Source organism: Zea mays, chromosome 5, assembly GCF_902167145.1.
Source record: "Zea mays cultivar B73 chromosome 5, Zm-B73-REFERENCE-NAM-5.0, whole genome shotgun sequence".
NCBI lineage: Eukaryota > Viridiplantae > Streptophyta > Magnoliopsida > Poales > Poaceae > Zea > Zea mays.
In genome coordinates, this window is record NC_050100.1 from 34,041,095 (window position 1) to 34,047,668 (window position 6,574).

Consider the following 6,574-nt stretch of genomic DNA (forward strand, 5'->3'; position numbering starts at 1 on the left):
AGCTTCTCCAATACCTTTTGATCCTAGTATAAAGCTTCACAAGAACATAGGATAAGGAATTAATCAGTTGAAATACTGCAAAATTATTCGCTCCCTCATTGTGATATCCTACCCCCGGTGGAATATCCTGGCCTAAGGTTTAATAAAATTAATAGAGTACTAACTCAAAAAAAACATCCAGGTTAAGCGCGCTTGGCCTAGAGAAATCTTTGAATGGGTGATAGACCGGGAAGTCTTCCTGGGTGCGCACCAGTGAGGACAAAGTGCGCACAAAAGACTTGTCTTGGTCTGTGGGGATGATCTATGGTCCTAGAGTGCTACCAGGAGTAAGTACCACCGGTCTAGGAGTGGACAGGGTGTTACAAGTGGTATCAGAGACAACCCTCGCGGTTTCATGTGTGGCTAGGGGTTCGGGCATATGGCACATAGCGCATGTGGTCCCGGAGTGGTCACATGGCATGGCATATGATGACACTAGACACATAGACATGGCCATGAGGGGAGGTTCTTGGCTTGGGCTTGACCAACAAGGACGTCGATCTACTAAGGGGGTGGATTGTGATAAGTTGGCCCTAGTGGATGGTGATATCCTGGCCCAAGGCTTAATAGAATTAATAGAGAACTCGTACCAACAAGGTGCATCTTCTTTTTCAGAAGCCTAACTCAAAAAACATCTAGGTTAAGCGTGCTTGGCCTAGAGACATCATGGAATGGGTGACCGACTGGGAAGTCTTCCCGGGTGCGCACGAGTGAGGACAAAGTGTGCATAAAAGACTTGTGTTGTTCTGTGAGGATGGACTATGGTCCTAGAGAGCTGGTAGGAGTAAGTACCACTGGATTGGCAGTGGACGGGGTGTTACACTCATGTAGCTTGCTAGTGCAACGAGACCTAATATCTCGTTTGTTATGAGCAAATTGAGCATATTCACTTTTAATCCGGGAAGCGATCACTGGTGCGCACTAGAACGTGTAATGAGATACTTCAGAGGTACTTCTATTGATGGACTTCACTATATTGGGCACCTTGTTGTACTTGAAGGGTATAGTGATTCCAACTAGATCTCAGATGCAACTGAGATCAAGGCCACAAGTGGATATATATTCATTATTGGTGAGGCTGCAATCTCTTGGAGGTCTCATAAATAGACTATCTTAACAAAGTCTACTACGGCGGTGGAACTTGTAGCACTTGAGTCAGCCACTACTGAGGCAGAGTGGCTGAAAGAGCTCTTGATGGACTTGCCAATGGTTGATCAACTGGTACCAGCTATTCTTTTGCATTGTGATAAAAAAAAGTGTGATGACAATTATAGGCAATGCAAAGGAAAATGAAAATTTCTCAAGACATGTGAAACGGTGAATCAAATTAGTAAGACATTTGAGAAATACTGGAGAGATCGTCGTAGAGTATATTTGTCGTGGTTTTAGAAACCGGAGGACAATAAGATTTGTTTTCGGTGGGGATGCAAGCGTGGACTCACTCCGAATGGTGAACCACTTGGACTCGAACGATGAACTTGGGACATGGGGTTATAGTGGTTCAGGCCGGCGCCCTAGTACAGTGTAGTGTTGATCGTCGAATTGCAGTAGAATGTGTTACATCTTGTGTGCTTGTGTGTAGAAAAAAGGTTGCCCTGCCCTTTTACAACTCAAGGGAGGACTTTATAGTAGGATCTCATATTCTACTGGAACGGACTTGGTCATCCGCCTCCCCTCGTAGACTTGCTCGGTGAGGAATTGGTCGTCCACTCCACCTCGCCGACTTGCTCGGTGGGGACTTGGTCATCCGCTCTACCTCACGTACTTGCTCGGCAAATGGGCCGAAAAGAGTTTATGTGCCTTACCTTGGATACTTCGTTCCTAGGTACCCGACAGCAGCCCTGGAGCCTCCGGGTGACTCCTTGGAGTTGCATGGAGGCTTATGCTCGGTGCCCTTGCTTAGGTGCGTGCAAGCGCATCGGCTAGATGTAGCCCCCAAGTAATTCATGTGTATTACTTGGGGGTTTACTTGGTGATAATGCGGTTTAGGGATGGACCCTTTCTATGATTGATGCCACGCGTTGGGTGTGGGTCTATTTCTCCATGGTGAGGGCGGAACATTCAGGTGTGTGCAAGCGCATCTATTAGATGTAGCCCCTGAGCCCTCGAGTAATCCATGTGGATTGCTTGGTGTTTACTTTGTGATAATGTGGTTTAGGGATGGACCCTTTCTGCGATGGTCGTTGCGCTCTGAGCGCGAGTCGGTTGCGATTCTGTACTTTGATGGTAATTGGCACTTCTGGTGCGCACGAGCGCATCTCTTAGATGCATCCCCCGAGTGATCCATGTGGATCTCTTAGGAATTTGCTTGGTGATGGGGCAGTTTGGGGATGGGCCCCTCCTGCGATGGCCACCACGCACTGAGCGTGGGTCCATGGTGCTAGGGCCAAGCACACCCTTCGCCTCGTTCTTGTTATTCACGCATCTCCCCTCAGGAGACCCTTTCGGGTTTCTTCAAGGGGAAGGCCACCCTCCTCTGACATAGTCGGCGCGTGGAAAGGGGCCATCAAGCTGCAAACAGGTTATCCAAGTGAGATCCGACCTCCCTCTAATAGGGTCAGGTCTTGACGAGTGGTCCCGCTGGGGGGCTCGACCCGCTAGGGGCATCTCATTGAGTTCTTCCTTATTCAATCATGTGTCAGTCCTTTAGTCGGTCTGGACAATCAAAGAGCGTCCTTGTGGCCACCCCGTCAGCCGAGTTACCATAAGAGAATGTGAGGTACGACCTTGGACGTGGATGCGAGCAAATGACCTATGAACCAGTCACCTAGCTTGCGGCTCACTGGAAGCTTGCCCAGTCCACCCCTTTCCCTACGAGTGGATTTTCTTAGGCGAGTGTTGGCTTTACCTAATTGGTGTAGGGTAGTTACCGCGGCGCCATGGTAAAAAAGGCATGGTCATCATGATGCCGCATGGCATGGGCGGCCTGATGGGACGCGAGTCGGTCCATCCATTAATCTATATGTTGGTGGTGTGTCAGCACGGGTAACTATCTCGCCATTTAATTGTGTGCTCTCTATAGTGCGTCCTTGTGGCACCTTGTCCTAGGTGGCATAGACCCTGCAAAATGCACATTCCTCCCTGCTTGGCGACCGAGGTGGCTCGCAATTGGGGGCGACGGATTCCTCGATGCTTGTTAGCCGTGGGCCCACCTTTCAGGCACCGCTTGGGCTCCATGTGCCCTCACATAAGTAGAGAAAAAGGATGCTCTAGGTTGATTGTGCTTACTGTTTCCTCGCACAGTCGCACTTGAGCGCTTGCTTTCTTCCTTCCGCCAGAAGCTTCCTGTTAGTTTGTTGCCCCTTGTGTCCTCGCGCCTGCCTCACTAGTTCCGTGCGAATGGTGTCATTCCCAACCTGCTTGATCCGAGATAGTCGCCACCTTGGCCTGGAGAAGAAAGGGTTCCTCCCTCCAAGGGGATCTCGTAGTGGAGATTGGAGAAGGAAGGTGATGTGTTGTGCCCCTAGGACGATGAGGTGATTGTGCTCGTGCCCTTCTACGAGTGAGGGTTCGAGATCCCCATGCACCCCTTCGTGTAGGGGCTAATTTTCTTCTGTGGGCTAGTGATTCAAAACCATCATCCCAACTCTGTCCTGCACATGGCGTGCTTCATCACCTTGTGTGAGGCGTTCTCGGGGATTGACCCCCACTAGAATTTGTTGGATCAGCCAACTTCCAACTCCATTCTAGCCGGAAGGCAGGGTACTTCAAGATCCCACTCCCCTCCTCCTTGCAGTATGAGGGTGAGTGGTTCTACATCAAGAACACGGCCGGCAGCGCCCCATGCTTCACCAATCGTGAGCCAGTTTTGACGGATGACTGGCATCGTGGGGCAGAGCCGGGTCTAGAAGATGAGGTGGAGCCTCTTCTGACGGTGTTCAAGACATTGAAGAAACAAGGTCTCACCGACATGAGGCTTGTGCTAGTCTTCATCCATCGCCGAATTTAGCATCGGATGGCTCGCCAGAGGCCAATGCACAGGTACTCCGATGTTAATGATCCTTACTGACATTCCTCTCAATCGCTCGCGTTGTCTGAGATTGAAGGGTGATTCAAGGTTGTCAATGCGTTGTCTTCGGGATCTTTCATAGATGAGGACTTTCCCCACCCTCTTTCCAGAAATGTCGTGAGTGATTTGGGAGCTTTCTCTTTTCTGTTCTCCTTCGTCCCTCCGTTCTTCTCTATTGATGACACTCGGTCGTGGCTCCTGTAGGGGATCAGGCTTCTAGCGCCTAGTCTTCCATTGCTCCTCATGGGGACCGCTGTTCAGGCGAGGTGTAAGCACAGAAGGAGCGAGAAGGATACCTTGGGGCGCTAGAGGCGCCTCCAAGCGTACAAGAAAGGCAAGAATGTCTTGTCCCTATCGAGTTGGGCAAGGGAATCTCATCCTCTTCTAATTCGGAGGGCATGTCCTCCACGGCTTCCGGAGGGGCAGAAGTGACAGCGTTGGTGGGTGGCCCGTCGTGCCATGGTGATGCCACAGCCAGCTCTAATGTCTCGGCCGAGATGAGCAGGTCTGTTAGACTCACGATATCACGCTCACAGTTTCACTCCGGCCAGCATCAAAACTGATCGCCGTCGTCGTCACAGCCGTGTTCTGGTTCTCAGTTCTGTTCGTGGTCTGAGGTCTTTCCCCTCGGCCAAGTCACCTTATTACACGTATGTGTTTACAGGGCCACTTAGGCTCCAAATTCACTTGGACCACTCATCTCCCGAATAACGGATGTTGGGCCGTCTCACTCGCTGGGCTCTCCTGGGCGCCGTCCCGTGATCCACTTCTCCATTCAGCATCCTTCCAGCTCCTTCTCCATGGACGCTAACATTTTCCCTCCCTTCAGAACCAGCTTGACCCCAAGCTGGAGCGCGGGGAAACCTCCGCTGGACGTCTTGTTCTTCCTCCCACGTAGCTAGTGATGGATGCCAACCACTCCACTTAATCAACAGCTGTGCTTGCACCAGGGGCGAATCTAGGGGGTTTTATCGGGGTCGGCCGACCCCGATAAATTTTATAAATTCTTTAGTAAAGTACTGTTAAAGTTCATAAGATTTTATATGATATAGCAAAGCTGTTCTTGATGACCCCGATCATATTATCGGCTAGATTCGCTACTGGTTTGCACTTTGCCTGCCCGGCGACGAAGCCTGGTGTCGAGGACAACTTCGGGTACCTGAAGGTTGTGAGAAAGATCAGGCAACAACGAGCTCACCGGTATACGAGGATGGATCACCGCCTTGAGTTGGGAGACATGGAAGATTGGATGCACCGCACTTCCAGGTGGTAACTGGAGCTCATACGCCACTGGATTGATTTGCCGAATCACTGTGTAAGGCCCAAAGAAACGAAACGACAATTTTTGGTTGAGACGTTCAGTTACCGAGGACTGGCAATATGGTTGCAGCTTGAGAAAAACTTTGTCTCCCACAGAAAACTGACGCTCTGTACGCCCTCGGTCAGCTTGCTTCTTCATGCGCTCTTGTGCACACTGGAGATGCATACGCACTTGTTGTTGCATGTGTTGCCTGTCCTCTAGGTATTGCTGCAAATCTGGCACGGTGCATCGGTCAGTTGGCAAAAATCCCAACTGTGTTGGTGTATGCCCATAAAGAACCTCAAATGGAGACCTGTCCAGCGATGAATGGTAGCAGTTGTTATACCAGAATTCAGCAAGTGGTAACCAGGTGGGCCATTGCTTTGGACAAGAGTGTACAAAACAGCGTAAGTATGTTTCTAAGCACTGATTAACCCTTTCGGTTTGTCCGTCTGTTTGTGGGTGGTAGGAGCTGCTGAGACACAATTGGGTTCCTGTTAAGCGGAAGAGCTCTTGCCACAACTTACTAGTGAAAATGGGGTCTCGATCATACACCTTAGCCATTGTTAAAGCTGTGAAAGGATGTAATAGAGGTAGGAAATGGGCATACTTCGAGAACTTGTCTACCACCACCAAAATGCAATTGCCCTTGCTGGAAGGAGGTAGTCCAGAAATGAAGTCCATGCTCACAGTTTGCCAGGCTTGTTCTGGGACTGGCAGGGGCAGCAGTAACCCGGGTATTTGACTCTTTCTGGTTTAGCTTGTTGACAGATCTGGCACGAACTCACAAATTCATGTATATGTTTCTTCATGCCCGGCCAAGCGAAATTAGCTTTAACTCTTCTGTATGTGACTGGAAAACCGGAGTGTCCTCCTACGGCACTGTCGTGTAGTGCTGTCATCACCATTTGTTCAACCACTTGATTGTTGCCCAGCCAGATTCTGCCTTTGTAACGAATTACACCATTAGTGAGTGTATAATGTTCCTATTTTTCCCCCATGGCCAAACTGACCAACAGTTGTTTTGCTACTGAGTCATTTTCGTACCCCTGAGTAACTTGTCGTAACCAGTTCGGAACCACAACTGATGTCGAAACTGTGTTGAGTTGTGTATCAGTAGCATCTTGGGCCATATTCGGACGCCGAGACAGGGCGTCTGCAACTCGATTTTCACAACCTTGCCTGTACTGAATACGAAACTGCAAGCCCAACAATTTTGTCAAGGC

General features: G+C 49.9%; 1 long non-coding RNA gene across 1 annotated transcript; it reads left to right on the forward strand.

The window, feature by feature from the left end:
* Positions 1–3,625: 3,625 nt before the first annotated feature.
* Positions 3,626–5,443, forward strand: LOC109939450 (uncharacterized). Its single transcript, XR_002261907.2, has 2 exons — positions 3,626–4,020; positions 5,141–5,443. It is a non-coding gene; the product is annotated as an uncharacterized lncRNA (long non-coding RNA).
* Positions 5,444–6,574: the final 1,131 nt, after the last annotated feature.